The following is a 17,359-nucleotide window of genomic DNA, read 5'->3' as shown; positions in this document are numbered from 1 at the left end:
CATTTTATATTTCGGCTCGGTAATCTTGAATTTAAAAAAATAATTATGGAAATTTAACACAAGAGATTTTAAAAGCGGTCAAACTATACAAAAAGATTAATCTTTCATGACCGTTTTACCAAATGGGCCCTTAAAAAGGAAACGCAACGTAAAACCATTAATGCTCTTTGCACCCATCCATGATTGCACCAAATGGTGAAAGAGTTTCAGTTTCGCAAGGTACTGATTTCTACAAGCCGGCTTAGAAATACCTCGGGCGTGTTTTGGTACCAAGGAATTTTGGTCAACGTTGAGAACTAAGACAAATACAACAGTATAGTCCCTAATCACAGCTACACCGCGTGATAGGGGAGAACTCAAATTTCTGTAAGAAGGTCTCACTCAGAGGACGAGGGTTTTCACGGATCACAACCAGTACTTTAGTCATACGTAACAGAACAGTGCTCATTGTGTTGTTTCTTCGCCGGTTCTTAACTGAATAGTAAACACTGGCAGCAGATCTGAAAAACGTGCAGGCACAGCCTCGGCATGGAATCTCAGTGACACGAGTAGAATTGCCAATGATCAACGAAGATGTGTCTGGAGACACCTGAGACCGTGGCGGGATACAAACTTGACTGTCCCCTGCCACATGGCCCGACGAGGAGGAGTAAAGGTCTCGGGTGCAATTTCATTCCAAGGCAGGACCGATTTGGTTGTCATCCGCGGCCTTTGAACTCAGCGGTACAACGACGATATTCTACGCCCCGTTTTGTTGCCCCTCAATGAAAGCCATCCAAGGACTTGCATTTCAGCAAGATAATGCCCGCCCATGTACGTTGAGAGTTTCTACTGCTCGTTTTCGTGCTTTCCAAAGGTTAAGCTTGTAGTAGCTTCACGCTAATCCGACGTTTGTTGCATGTCGTCTTCGTGGTGTTGGAATCTCAGTGTCCAGATACGTATCACCGCTTCTCCGCACGGCAAGACGTTCTTCACACCGGTAGCAAATGGAAGCGACGACCCCCGCCATCACCGCCTCCCAGTCCATAACGCGAGCTGTCTGAAACGTTATGCTGTGATAATGAGTCGGCAACGTGACGGGGCAGCAATTGGAACTCGCCCCGCAGGTGGTGGGGTGCGCCCGGCGCGGGTATCGACCGGGGGGAAGGGCGAGCGGTTCCTCCCGGAAGCGGTGAGGTCTGCACGCGATCGCTGGTGGCCCGAGGCTCGCCTTTCGGGGCGCTGCCGCCTGCCGGGCCACGCACCACCGACTACGGAATCCCACCACTGCCCCGTTGTGCCGCCTCTAGATACACCGAGCAAGAGTGTCGCGGCGTCTCCTGTGGCTGAACTACCTAGCAGCACTGGCCCACGTCACCGCCACTGCTTCTGAGGACACTCAACTTTCGAGAGGGGGGACTGGCCACAAGCCGTCAGTTCAGCGAGTATCGAGTATTCTCGATGTAGCGCTGAGGGATAAGGACCACAGCTCACTTTGACAGCCCTGCAAAAGTTGTTCAGTAAAATAGTGAGTGACCCACAATTTTTGTCCGTATATGTTTATTCTTGTTGTTGTTGTTGTTGTTGTTGTTGTTGTGGTCTTCAGTCCTGAGACTGGTTTGATGCAGCTCTCCATGCTACTCTATCCTGTGCAAGCTTCTTCATCTCCCAGTACCTACTGCAACCTACATCCTTCTGAATCTGCTTAGTGTATTCATCTCTTGGTCTCCCTCTTCGATTTTTACCCTCCACGCTGCCCTCCAATGCTAAATTTGTGATCCTTTGATGCCTCAAAACATGTCCTACCAACCGATCCCTTCTTCTAGTCAAGTTGTGCCACAAACTTCTCTTCTCCCCAATCCTATTCAATACCTCCTCATTAGTTACGTGATCTACCCACCTTATCTTCAGCATTCTTCTGTAGCATCACATTTCGAAAGCTTCTATTCTCTTCTTGTCCAAACTAGTTATCGTCCATGTTTCACTTCCATACATGGCTACACTCCATAGAAATACTTTCAGAAACGACTTCCTGACACTCAAATCTATACTCGATGATAACAAATTTCTCTTCTTCAGAAACGATTTCCTTGCCATTGCCAGTCTACATTTTATATCCTCTCTACTTCGGCCATCATCAGTTACTTTACTCCCTAAATAGCAAAACTCCTTTACTACTTTAAGTGTCTCGTTTCCTAATCTAATTCCCTCAGCATCACCCGATTTAATTTGACTACATTCCATTATCCTCGTTTTGCTTTTGTTGATGTTCATCTTATAACCTCCTTTCAAGACACTGTCCATTCCGTTCAACTGCTCTTCCAAGTCCTTTGCTGTCTCTGACAGAATTACAATGTCATCGGCGAACCTCAAAGTTTTTACTTCTTCTCCATGAATTTTAATACCTACTCCGAATTTTTCTTTTGTTTCCTTTACTGCTTGTTGAATATACAGATTGAATAACATCGGGGAGAGGCTACAACGCTGTCTCACTCCCTTCCCAACCACTGCTTCCCTTTCATGCCCCTCGACTCTTATAACTGCCATCTGGTTTCTGTACAAATTGTAAATAGCCTTTCGCTCCCTGTATTTTACCCCTGCCACCTTCAGAATTTGAAAGCGAGTATTCCAGTTAACATTGTTTATTCTTAAAAGTTCGATTTGGACATAGTAACAATCAACATTTCTCCCACATGGTACTAGTTTTCTATATAGTCAGCATCACATTCTATGACCTTACATCAGTGTTGTGAAAGAGAACATATTCCCTGTTGGTAAAAGCACATCTCTTGTACTAGTAGACACGTTCTGATTGCATTCATTCATGAATTATACTCTCATCTTCAAAGTGTATCCCACGTAGACGAATCTTTTTGGTTTTGTGTGTGTGTGTGTGTGTGTTTGTTTTTATTATGACTGGTTTGATGCGACCCACCACGAATTTCTCTCCTACGACAACTTCTTCATCTCAGAGTAACACTTGCAACCTACGTCCTCAATTATCTGCTGGATGTATTCCATTCTTTATCTTCATTTGCAGTTTTTGCCCTCTACAGCTCCTTCTAGTACCATGGAATTCAGTCGTTGAAGCCTTAACAGATGTCCTATCATCCTGTCCCTTCTCCTTGTCAGTGTTCACATATTCCTTTCCTCTCCGATTCTGCACAGAATCTTCTCATTCCTTACCTTATCAGTCCACCTAATTTTCAACATTCCTCTCTAGCACCACATCTCAAATGCTTCGATTCTCTTCTGTTCCAGTTTTCACGAAGTCCATGTTTCACTATCATACAATACTGTGCTCCAAACGCACATTCTCACAATTTCCTTTTTCAAATTAAGGCCTATGTTTGATACTAGTACGCTTCTCGTGGCCAGGAATGCCCTTTTTGCCATTGCTAGTCTGCTTTTGATGTCCTCCTTGCTCCTTCCGTCATTGGTTATTTTGCTGTCTAGGTAGCAGAGTTCCTTAGATTCATCAACTTCGTGACCATCAACCCTGATGTTAAGTTTCTCGTTGATCTCATTTCTGCTGCTTCTCATTACTTCCGTCTTTCTTCGATTTACTCTCAGTCCATTTTCTGTACTCATTAGACTGTCCTTTCCATTCAGCAGAGCATGTAATTCTTCTTCAATTTCACTCAAAATAGCAATGTCATCAGCGAATCGTATTATTGACACCCTTTCACCTTGAATTTTAATTCCGCTCCTGAACCTTTCTTTAATGTCTATCATCGCTTCTTCGATGTACAGATTGAACAGTAGGGGCAAAAGATTACACCCTTTTTAATTCGAGCATTTCCTTCTTGGTCCTCCACTCTTATTATTCCCTCTTGGTTCTTGTACATATTGTCCTCTCCCTATGTAACAACCACAACTGTACTTATAATAATTTTTTCTTCTGATTTTCGATAAATTAGTGTAAGCAATGTTTTGATTTCATTTCTTTTTCTTTTCATGTCATTATGTTAAAGAAACGGTAAGCAACTTTCGATGTGAATATTAATATTTATGTCAAATTTCAAGCAATGCTATAACAAAATTGAAGTGTAACCCATGTTGAATCTATTGTAATATGTTTAAAATTGTAATTGTGCGACTGGTCCATCCGTAGGCAATGTATTAGGATATGTGGAATGCAAAACCTTTGGTGAATACCCTGTCTGTAGGGGAGCGGTAAAAGGTGGATGGCAGGCGAGCGCGGGAAAATGCACACGGGCGCGGTACGGCTTAGCGGGCTCAGTAATAGTCGGAGTTGGGCATCGGTCTGAGAAACACGCTCTGGATCGAGGAGGCTCTCCTGGAAAACGTGATTTCATTGAGCCTGGGATGTGCCGTTTCCGACGACTATGCAGCATGGCTATATTCTATAGGCACTAAATTGAAAAGGATTGCGACGCTAAGAAGAAGCACAGTGCCGATACATCAAGAGCCATAGCTGTAATTGTATGTGTGCTGTGCGCCTCGCCATCTCGCTGCCCGCCAACCACCGCATCGACACGAACAGATTGAATCTTTAGAATTGTATTCGTGTGGACCAGTGTTAATTTTGTTCCTGACTGTTCAATAACAACTTAACTTTTACCAGAATTGTCCTATAAATTAATTATCCTCATCACTAACCTAGACAGGGTCCTTTCCACATGTTGTGCAATCCGAGTGTCCCGAAATGAAGATGTAAAGTTTATGTTAATAAGAATTACCTGCAGACCTATCTATGCTAGAAAGATGTTTAAGGAGTTTTATTGTTAATGAAAATATAAGCAAAGAACAAAGGTCTGACAAAGTTGGAAGATAATTTTGGAATTGGTTTAGTAATGAAGCTTAATTAATTTGAGACAAAAATAATGGTAGTTAAATGAGGAAGTAATAAGACAAAAAGAGTAGTAATTTATATATTGTAAATCTTGAGTGCTTAATGCTTCCAATAGTTAATAGTTTCAACACAGTGATCATAACAGTTTCAGGGTCCCCCCTCCACTCTTTTCTTTTCTATTCATTTAAATTCTGAAGTGTACTGGACTGATTTGACCAGCAAAGTTAAAGTCAATATAAAACCTAAATTTATCAGTGTTTTACCCTTATTAAAATTGACATTGTATGTGTGTTTCAAAAGTGCTATTTCTAGGGTAACCTATGCCCGATTTCAGTCGGATTAATAGACAAAACGCAGTTTGTAGTAATCATTGTAGTGTAATGTTGTGTATTTGTAGCTTGTCCAAATTAGTACAAAAAGGGAAAACCTTAGTTCAGTAGATTTTTCTGGTTCTAAAATTTACCATATAATGCAGTATTACTACGTGTTGTTATGCTTGTACGTACATCCACTGGTACAAGGAAAAACTCACTTTATGGCTAATTAGGCTGGCGACCGTATTATTGACAATTGGTAGCATCTGCTGTGTATGTTTCTTGCCCGTCCTAACGTGTAGTTGCACTTTAGACTTGCTTGACGTATCATTGTTGTTACTGAGTGGGTGTAAGTCTGATTTTGCCTCCATTCAGGTACACGCGGTCAACATATTTAATAAAATCCTTTCTTATAAGGTGAAGCCCGTCAACTTACCATAGTACGGGTTTTAAAGAGTTAACGTACGCCCGAGCGTAGACGTTACACCTACAGCTTATAGCGAATCTTATATGGCACAAAAATGTGAAAGTTCGACAGCGCCAGGTCTGGACTATAGGGTGGATGAGACAGTAACGTTCAACCCAATTTGGCGATATGTTCCCGTGTTGTGCAACTTGTGTGTGTGAGTTCACTGCCGTATTGCAGCAAGATTTCTTTTGGGTTCTTGTTAGGCGAAATTTGTCGGAAACGGATATTGTGTTTGTTCAGAGTTTTCACACAACCCTCTAAATTAATGGTTGTTCCGTTTGCTACTACTTCCGCGATAATGGCACCATCATTATCCCGGTAGGCTGTCATCATGACTTTAGCAGCAGAAGAAGCTAACTTGAATTTCTTTTGTTTTGGTGATTGCTGTTGGTGCTATTCCAATGACTACCGTTTTGTTTGCTGCTCGAAGTGATGCATGCGGGGTTCTTCACCTGTAACGACCTATGACAGAAGGATCTCAAAGTGGTCCAACAATTCAGATGAAATGGTGTTCCATTGAATCTTTTGGAATCCACCTCGAACACACCTCTAAATACCCATGAGTCTCAGTTGTTGCAAGCATATTCACAATCTTTACCAACAGCTGTACAGCCTATTATCGAGTTGTGATGTCCTGGACTGCACAAATCATGCACGTCTGGATTAGTGGCTATGTCAGTATGTCCAGAACTTGGACAGTCATGGAGCTCAGTATCTGCACTCCCTGACGCTTTAACTCACTTAATCCGTCGCCCAACAGTAATTCCATCAGTTGCCATCATTGCCATACGCTGCACACAAATGTGTGTGGATGTTCACCACCCCATAACCAGGATTAAAATTACGGTTGTATACAGCGCCTTGGATAGACGCCTCTTGATGGTTCACTATGGCTCTGTAATCTGTCGGGATTGTTAGAAACTTCTCACACGTGCAGAAGAAACACAAAGTAGGAAGCTCCTTAAAAGGACGTTTTGCTACCCACTGTACGGCTAGGTGACGAAAGTCAAGGAAAGCAAATGGACATACACAGACGGCAGTAGTATCTCATACACCAGGTATAAAAGGGCAGTCAATTGGCGTAGTTGGTATCTGTATTCAGGTGATTCTTGTGAAAGGATGTCCGACGTGATTATGGCGGCACGACGCGAATTAACAGGCTTTAAACGCGAAATAGTAGTTGGAGCTAGACGCATGGGACTCGTTAGGGAATTCAATATTCCGAGATGGACAGTGTCAAGAGAGTGCCGATAATACCAAATATCAGGCATTACCTCTCACCACGGACAAGGCACTGTCCGACGCCATTCACTTCACGACCGACAGCAGTGGCGTTAGCGTAGAGTTGTAACTGCTAAAAGACAAGCAACATTGCGTGAAATAAATGCAGAAATCAATGTGGGACATACGATGAATGTATCCGTTAGGAAAGAGCGGCGACATTTGCCGTTAATGGGCTATGACAGCAGACGACGGACGCGAGTGTCTTTGCAAAATAGCACGACATCAAACTTCCTGGCAGATTAAAACTGTGTACCGGACCGAGACTAGAACTCGGGACCTTTGCCTTTCGCGGGTAAGTGCTCTACCAAGCACGACTCACGCCCCGTCTTCACAGCTTTACTTCTGTCAGTACGTCGTCTCCTACCTTCCAAACTTTACAGAAGCTCTCCTGCGAACCTCGCAGAACTAGCACTCCTGAAAGAAAGGATATAGCGGAGACATGGCTTAGCCACAGCCTGGGGGATGTTTCCAGAATGAGATTTTCACTCTGCAGCGGAGTGTGCGCTGATATGAAACTTCCTGGCAGATTAAAACTGTGTGCCCGACCGAGACTCGCACTCGGGACCTTTGCCTTTCGCCGGCAAGTGCTCTACCATCTGAGCTACCGAAGCACGACTCACGCCCGGTACTCACAGCTTTACTTCTGCCAGTATCTCGTCTCCTACCTCCCAAACTTTACAGAAGCTCTCCTGCGAACCTCGCAGAACTAGCACTCCTGAAAGAAAAGATATAGAGGTAGAGCACTTGCCCGCGAAAGGCAAAAGTCCTGAGTTCGAGTCTCGGTCCGGCACACAGTTTTAATCTGCCAGGAAGTTTCATATCAGCGCACACTTCGCTGCAGAGTGAAAACCTCATTCTAGCACGACATCGCCTCTAGCGCCTATCTTGGGCTTGTTATCATATCGGTGGACCATAGATGACTGTAAAACCGTGGCCTGGTCAGATGAGTCTCCATTTCATTTGGTAAGAGCTGATGTTAGGATTAGAGTGTAGCACAAAAATGGTTCAAATGGCTCTGAGCACTATGGGACTCAACTGCTGAGGTCATTAGTCCCCTAGAACTTAGAACTAGTTAAACCTAACTAACCTAAGGACATCACACACATCCATGCCCGAGGCAGGATTCGAACCTGCGACCGGAGCGGTCTTGCGGTTCCAGACTGCAGCGCCTTTAACCGCACGGCCACTTCGGCCGGCAGTGTAGCACAGACCCCATGAAGACACGGTTCCCAGCTGTCAACAAGGTACTGCGCAAGCTGGTGATGGCTCCATAATGGTGTGGGCTGTATTTACATGGAATGCATTGGTTCCTCTGGTCCAAGTGAACCGATCATTGACTGGATATGTTTACATGCGGCTACTTGGAGACCTTCTGCAGCCATTCGTGGACTTCTTGTTCCGAAACAACGGTGGATATCTTATGGATGACAATGCGCCATGTCACCGGGCAACAGTTATTCCCGATTGGTTTGAAGAACATTCTGGACAGTTCGAGCGAATGATCTGGCCACCAAGATCGCCCAACATGAATCCCATTGGACATTTATGGGACATAATCTAGAGGTTAGTTCGTGCGCAAAATCCTGCGACGGCAGCACTTTCGCAATTATGGACGGCAATAGGGGCAGCATGACTCAGTATTTCTGCAGGGAACTTCCAACGTGTTGTTGAGTCTATGTCACGTCGAACTGGTTCACTACGCAGGGTTCAAATGGTTCAAATGGCTCTTAGAACTATGGGACTTAACTTCTGAGGTCATCAGTCCCCTAGAACTTAGAACTACTAACCGAACTAACCTAAGGACATCACACACATCCATGCCCGAGGCAGGATTCGAACCTGCGACCGTAGAGGTCGCGCTGTTCCAGACTGTAGCGCCTAGAACCGCTCGGCCACCCGGGCCGGCACTACGCAGAGAAAAAGGAGATTCGACATGGTATAAGAAGATACCCCATGACTTTTGTCACTTCAGCGTGTTTTAACGTCTGAAAAAAAAATGCTTTTATGGCATAATTTTGTAAACGTTTCACATATGTTCTCTGGAGAAGAATTGTTTCCTGTATGTAAGTAGCATATGTTTGTGTGTGTGTGTTTGTTTGTTTGTTTGTGTGTGTATGTCTGTGTGTTTTTTTCCAGCGTTGCTCGGAACACCTGGAGCAATTTCAACCAACTTTGGTACAGATGTGACAATGAAGAAAAAGAAAAATACCATCGGGATAAGATGTTCCTTACACCGTCACAGTTTCCTAACCTACCCTTTTTGTGAGTATTTGCGTAGCAATCTTCCAATTAATCTCAATCTGGCGTAGAATTCTTTTTCAGCTTGTTTTATGCTTTTCTCTGAGTTGCCGGCCGCGGTGGTCTCGCGGTTCTAGGCGCGCAGTACGGAACCGCGCGACTGCTACGGTCGCAGGTTCGAATCCTGCCTCGGGCATGGGTGTGTGTGATGTCCTTAGGTTGGTTAGGTTTAAGTAGTTCTAAGTTCTAGGGGACTGATGACAACAGCTGTTAAGTCCCATAGTGCTCAGAGCCATTTGAACCATTTTTTTTCTCTGAGTTGCTCCGGACGTGTACTCCTATTTCATGTTTGTTACTGTTTCCAGTTGTTAATAGACAAAACTGCTATCGAACGACGTTGAATCTTTCCGGTTTTATACAAGAGGACTTCGAAAAGTAAATTAGACCTGTTTCCACATTCAAAGACCATTGGGCAACAAGAGGGCCCTGTTGTCAGAAGCGAGTGCATGTCCCGGGTGTCCTACAGACACATTTCTATTGCAATCCGGTTAACAGGTGCGTCACAGTGTTGGAGTGAAATGGCGTTGCAACTGGAAACGTATTCCACAGTCGAAGTACGTGGGGCAGTAAGATTACTGTGGTTATGCGAAATGGTGCAAGCAATTCGATCAGGGCTGCAGGGTCGTGGATGTTGTTTGTCGCGAAAGAAAGCCGTCGATATCTACCACGGAGTATAATGTCCAGTCAATCAAGGAACTCATTTTCAGCAATTGTAGATTTTCCGACGACGACGACGCTCACATCGCTTATCTGGAATGACTCCGTGACCAACGACTATCCACTCTATAGTCGAGCTATTGGACGATTGGTAGAAACTTCTAACCATTGTTTGCAGAGACTTGATGCCTATGTTAACAGATACACTACCGGAAAAAATTCGCAACACCATGAATGAGTTCTGCGACATAAACGAAAGCTGATACGCGTGTTTCTACATCTGACAGATGATGTCTATTCGAATTTCGCGCCAGTCGCATATGAGGCTGCCAATCAGGTTTGCTTTAAGTACACGATGTAACGATCGTGAGCGTTAGTTGCCTTTCAGGTTGAACGTCGTGGGTTGATGTCAGTCAAGAATGCCTTTAAGGCTACGAGAGGCGTTTGAAAGGTGCGTGCAAAAATAAAAACTTCTTACGTGTTTGGGGTAAACCTTTTTTGCCCGCATCTCGTGGTCGTGCGGTAGCGTTCTCGCTTCCCACGCCCGGGTTCCCGGGTTCGATTCCCGGCGGGGTCAGAGATTTTCTCTGCCTCGTGATGGCTGGGTGTTGTGTGCTGTCCTTAGGTTAGTTAGGTTTAAGTAGTTCTAAGTTCTAGGGGACTGATGACCATAGATGTTACGTCCCATAGTGCTCAGAGCCATTTGAACCATTTTTTTAAACCTTTTTTATTTTTCGACATAGTCTTCTTTTAGACATATACACTTTGTCCTACGCTGTTCTATTTTGTTGATCCCTTCCGAATAATAGCAATTGTCCCAGTCTGCAAAATAGCTATTAGTTGCTGCAATCACCTCCTCGTTTGAATAAAATCTTTGCCCCGCCAGCCTTTTCATCAAATTGGGGAACAAATAGTACTCCGAGGGAGCCAAGTCTAGGGAACAGGGGGGATGTGAAACGAGTTGGAATCCTATTTCCATTAACTTTGCGGCCACAACTGCTGAGGTGTGTGCTGGTGCATTGTCGTGATGGAAAAGGACTTTCTTGCGGTCCAATCGCCGGCGTTTTTCTTGCAACTCGGTTTTCAAACGGTCCAATAACGATGAATAATATGCACCTGTAATAGTTTTACCCTTTTCCAGATATTCGATGAGGATTATTCCTTGTGAATCCCAAAAGACAGTCGCCATAACCTTTCCGGCCGAAGGAATGGTCTTCGCCTTTTTTGGTGCATATTCTCCCTTGGTAACCCTTTGTTTAGATTGTTGTTTGGTCTCAGGAGTATAGTAATGTATCCATGTTTCATTCACAGTGACGAATCGACGCTTAAAGTCGTGCGGATCCTTCCTGAACGGTTGCAAACCATCCTTACAACACTTCACACGATTCCGTTTTTGGTCAAGCGTGAGCAATCGCGGAACCCATGTTACGGATAGCTTTCTCATGCCCAAATGTTTATGCCTCACGCCCGGGTTCCCGGGTTCGATTCCCGGCGGGGTCAGGGATTTTCTCTGCCTCGTGATGGCTGGGTGTTGTGTGCTGTCCTTAGGTTAGTTAGGTTTAAGTAGTTCTAAGTTCTAGGGGACTTATGACCACAGCAGTTGAGTCCCATAGTGCTCAGAGCCATTTGAACCATTTTTTTTATGCAAAATATTATGTACCCGTTCATTCGAGATGCCCACAGCACTAGCAATCCCACGCACCTTAACTCTTCTGTCATCCATCACCATATCATGGATTTTATCAATGATGTCTGGAGTCTTAACCTCCACAGGGCGTCCAGAACGTTCAGCATCACTTGTGCCCATATGGTAACTCCGAAAATTTTGAAACCACTTATAAACTGCACTAATCGAAGGTGTAGAGTCACCGCAATGTTTATCAAGCTTCTTTTTAGTCTCCTGAGGCGTTTTGCCTTTCATAAAGTGATGTTTAATCACCACACGAAATTCTTTTTCGTCGATTTTTTGACAATCGCTCGACGTCCTTGATTCACACGAATGCCAAACACAAAGAAATAGACCAGTACGGCTGAAGCTTGGTTTGTGTTCTTTCCAAAGATGCTTCTAACTTAACATGACCTCGATACTCGCCGGTGGTGCCATCTCTCGGACTCTGCACGGACTTTACAAACGCCCCTCGTAGAAATACACCATCATCAGCAAAACACTGAGTTTGATCGGGGTAGTGTAATACAGCTACGAGAAGCTGGATGTTCCTTCTGCGGTATTGCAGAAAGACTTTGCAGGAATGTAGACACTGTAAATGACTGCTGGCAGCGGTGATCAGGAGAATGTACAGTCGCAAGAAGACAGGCTCCAGACGGCCACGTGACACTACCGAGAGAGAAGACCATCGCTTCCAGAGTACGGCTTTGGCGCATCGTACTGGATCTGCAGCAGCAGTGTCAGCAAAAGCTGGCCTACAATGACTGACACGACGAACTATTACACGTCGGTCACTTCAAGGACAGCTCCGAGTCAAATGTCATGTAGTATGAATTCCACTGACCCCAAACCACCGACATTTGCGTATTCAGTGGTGTCAGGCGAGTGCTTAGAGCTGTTGCTCTTTATGACGAAGCTGTTTCTGCCTCTGTGACAGTGATGCCCGCGTGTTGGTTTGGAAGGAGGCTAGTTATGGGCATGTAACCAACCAGTCTGCGTGCTACACATACTGGACCTATACCTGGAGTCATGGTCTGGGATGCAATTTCGTACAACAGCTGGAGCACTCTCGTGGTTATCCCACGCACACTGACGGCAAATCTGTACGTAAATCTGACGATTCAATCTGTTGTGCTGCCATTCATGAACAGCATTCCACGGGTTGTTTTCCAACAGGATAACGCTCGCCTCAATACCGCTGTTGCAACTCAGCGTGCTCTGCAGAGTGTCCACATGTTGCCTCGCCGTGCTCCATCACCATATCTGTCTCCCAGCCAGGCACATATGGGACATCATTGGATGACAACTCCAGCGCCATCCAAAAACTGCATTAACCTTCATGTATGGACCGACCAACTGCAACAGGCATGGAATGTCATCCCATAAACTGACATCCTCACCTGTACAACACAATGTATGCACGTTTGCATGCTTGCATTCAACATTCTGGCGGTTACACCGATTATTAATGTAGCAGCATTTCATATTTGCAATAGATTAAAAATGGTTCAAATGGCTATGAGCACTATGGGACTTAATATCTAAGGTCATCAGTCCCTTAGGACTTAGAACTACTTAAACCTAACTAAGGACATCACACACATCCATGCCCGAGGCAGGATTCGAACCTGCGACCGTAGCAGTCGAGCTGCAATAGATTAGCTCGCTCTTACATTAACCCGTGAAACTGCAATGTCAGTCACTTAAATTCTACATCTGCATCGACATTTATACTCCGCATCCACCCAACGGTGTATGGCGGAGGGCACTTAACGTGTCACTGCCATTACCTTCCTTTCCTGTTCCAGTCGCTTATGGTTCGCGGGAAGAACGACTGCCAGAAAGCCTCCGTGAGCGCTCGAATCCCTCTAATTTTATATTCGTGATCTCCTCGGGAGGTATAAGTAGGGGAAAGCAATATATTCGATACCTCATCCAGAAACGCACCCTCTCGAAACCTGGCGAGCAAGCTACACCGCGATGCAGAGCGCCTCTCTTGCAGAGTCTGCCACTAGAGTTTGCTAAACATCTCCGTAACGCTATCACGCTTACCAAATAACCCTGTGACGAAACTCGCCGCTCTTCTTTGGATCTTCTCTATCTCCTTTGTCAACCCGACCTGGTACTGATCCCACACTGATGAGCAATACTGAGGTATAGGTCGAACGAATGTTTTGTAAGCCACCTCCTTTGTTGATGGACTACATTTTCTAAGGACTTTGCCAATGAATCTCAACCTGGCACCTGCCTTACCAACAATTAATTTTAAATGACCATTCCACTTCAAATCGTTCCGTACGCACTCCCAGATAGTTTACAGAAGTAACTGCTACCAGTGTTTGTTCCGCTATCATATAATCATACAGCAAACGATCATTTTTTCTATGTATTCGCAATACATTACATTTGTCTATGTTAACGGTCCGTTGCCACTCCCTGCACCAAGTGCCTATCCGCTGCAGATCTACCTGCATTTCGCTGAAATTTTCTAATTCTGCAACTTCTCTGTATACAACAACATCATCCGCGAAAAGCTGCATGGAACTTCCGACACTATCTACTAGGTCATTTATATATACTGTGAAAAGCAATGGTCCCATAACACCCCCCCTGTGACACGCCAAAGGTTACTTTAACGTATGTAGACGTATCTCCATTGAGAACAACATGCTGTGTTCTGTTTGCAAAAAACTCTTCAATCCAGCCACACAGCTGGTCTGATATTCCGTAGGCTCTTACTTTACTTATAAGGTGACACTGCAGAACTGTATCGAACGCCTTCCGAAAGTCAAGGAAAATGGCATCTTCCTGGGAGCCTGTATCTAATATTTTCTGGGTCTCATGAACAAATAAAGCGAGTTGGGTCTCACACGATCGCTGTTTCTGGAGTCCATGTTGATTCCTACAGAGTAGATTCTGGGTTTCCAGAAATGACATGATACGCGAGCAAAAAACATGTTCCAAAATTCGTTACCTACACATACGTATTCCAGAAATTTCATTGTTGTTGTTGTTGTTGTTGTGGTCTTCAGTCCTGAGACTGGTTTGATGCAGCTCTCCATGCTACTCTATCCTGTGCAAGCTTCTTCATCTCCCAATACTTACTGCAACGTACATCCTTCCGAATCTGTTTAGTGTATTCATCTCTTGGTCTCCCTCTACGAGTTTTACCCTCCACGCTGCCCTCCAATATTAAATTGGTGATCCCTTGATGCCTCAGAACATGTCCTACTAAGCGGTCCCTTCTTTTTGTGAAGTTGTGCCACATACTCCTCTTCTCCCCAATTCTATTCAATACTTCATCATTAGTTATGTGATCTACCCATCTAATCTTCAGCATTCTTCTGTAGCACCACGTTTCGAAAGCTTCTATTCTCTTCTTGTCCAAACTATTTTATCATCCATGTTTCACTTCCATACATGGCTACACTCCATACAAATACTTTCAGAAACAACTTCCTGACACTTAAATCTATACTCGATGTTAACAAATTTCTCTTCTTCAGAAACGCTTTCCTTGACATTACCAGTCTACATTTTATATCTTCTCTACTTCGACCATCATCAGTTATTTTGCTCCCCAAATAGCAAAACTCCTTTACTACTTTAAGTGTCTCATTTCCTAATCTAATTCCCTCAGCATCACCCGACTTAATTCGACTACATTTCATTATCCTCGTTTTGCTTTTGTTGATGTTCATCTTATACCCTCCTTTCAAGACACTGTCCATTCCGTTCAAATGTTCTTCCAAGTCCTTTGCTGTCTCTGGTAGAATTACAATGTCATCGGCGAACCTCAAAGTTTTTATTTCTTCTCCATGGATTTTAATACCTACTCCGAATTTTTCTTTTGTTTCCTTTACTGCTTGTTCAATATACAGATTGAATAACATCGGGGAGAGGCTACAACCCTGTCTTACTCCCTTCCCAACCACTGCTTCCCTTTCATGTCTTATAACTGTCTCTTATAACTGCCATCTGGTTTCTGTACAAATTGTAAATAGCCTTTCGCTCCCCGTATTTTACCCCTGCCACCTTTAGAATTTGAAAGAGAGTATTCCAGTCAACATTGTCAAAAGTTTTCTCTAAGTCTACAAATGCTGGAAACGTAGGTTTGCCTTTCTTTAATCTTTCTTCTAAGATAAGTCGTAAGGTCAGTATTGCCTCACGTGTTCCAATATTTCTACGGAATCCAAACTGATCTTCCCTGAGGTCAGCTTCTACTAGTTTTTCCATTCGTCTGTAAAGAATTCGCGTTAGTATTTTGCAGCTGTGACTTGTTAAACTGATAGTTCGGTAATTTTCACATCTGTCAACACCTGCTTTCTTTGGGATTGGAATTATTATATTCTTCTTGAAGTCTGAGGGTATTTCGCCTGTATCATACATTTTGCTCACCAGATGGTAGAGTTTTGTCAGGACTGGCTCTCCAAAGGCCATCAGTAGTACTAATGGAATGTTGTCTACTTCCGGGGCCTTGTTTCGACTCAGGTCTTTCAGTGCTCTGTCAAACTCTTCACGCAGTATCGTATCTCCCATTTCATCTTCATCTACATGCTCTTCCATTTCCATAATATTGTCCTCAAGTACATCGCCCTTGTATAGACCCTCTGTATACTCCTAGCACCTTTCTGCTTTCCCTCCTTTGAAATTTCGTTACTCTACACTATTTTTCGTCAGTGTAGTATCATGTATTTATGTTACTTTAAAGTGTATTGCAGCATTCAAAAAAATTACTTGGCCTGCCACAATAATTTTTAACTTTTTAACACAAATTTTTAAGTTCCGTCGTAGTAACAGAGCCACTTCCTCGTTTTTTTGACACATTCATCCGTGGCGTAGCCTTCAGCACGCCAGATGCGTTAGGATATTGTGGCGTTATTGACGGTCACTATAAGACTTCTGGCAGGCGCCATCCCATGGGGAGTGTTTCCCGCAATGCGTGTCCCGGGACAGTAGCAGAGCGCGGAGTTGCGTGCTGTGCCGGGAGGCGGCTATTGTCACCAGCCGTCACAATGGACGCGGGGCGGCCGGATTAGCGCTGATAGGGACAATAGCGGCCCACCAGTAAAACACAATGCCAGTGGCTGCTCACCGCACACACACTGCTGCCGAGTTTAATTAAGACTGTGAGAGCCACGTGGGCCGGCGCGCGCGTCACTGAACAGTACTGTAAACAGTATTGGCAGTCACCAATGGCAGTTATATGAAAACTCACAGCCCGTCAACACCGTGCCAGATGCACGGCAAATGACGCATGCAGTAATACCGCACCCGCGTGACGAACAAAATCACAAGAGAGATGGATCGAAATATCGCAATTTTCTGGAAAGAAAAGAGAACTCTGACAGAAATAAAGACTTAAAGCTTCATTTTTTACAGCTTTTACAGCTGGAGACAAGGTCATAAAGACAATAAATCAAACAGATCATGCAAAAGAAATTGATCGCAACGTAGAATACACGTCACGAAATAAATCAAGTATAAGATCGCAATTTCAAGCAAAGAATATGCATTTGAAATTGAAGCTTCTTATAAACCTATACCAAGAATTCCCAAACTGCATAAAGCAAAAAATATAAATACGTACCAAGTTAAAATAACAGTTATACAGTCTATACCGTAATGCTTACTGTCTTTACTGATAACTCCTTCTGAGGGTATTGCAGACGATCCTCAAACATGAGATCGAAATGGAACCTACATTCGGACAATTTTGTAGCCCCTTCCAATCTTCCTTCTCAAATTATTGCTGTGTGAAAAATGACTTTACAACAAGAATTACATTTACGTATGATGGACCTATCTCTCTGCCTCGCCCCGCGGCGTAGCCGCGCTGTCTGAGGCGCCATGCCACGCTTCGCGCAGCTCCCCCC

This window comes from Schistocerca nitens, chromosome 6 (genome assembly GCF_023898315.1).
Source record: "Schistocerca nitens isolate TAMUIC-IGC-003100 chromosome 6, iqSchNite1.1, whole genome shotgun sequence".
Lineage (NCBI taxonomy): Eukaryota > Metazoa > Arthropoda > Insecta > Orthoptera > Acrididae > Schistocerca > Schistocerca nitens.
Note: the sequence above shows the minus strand (reverse complement) of the source record.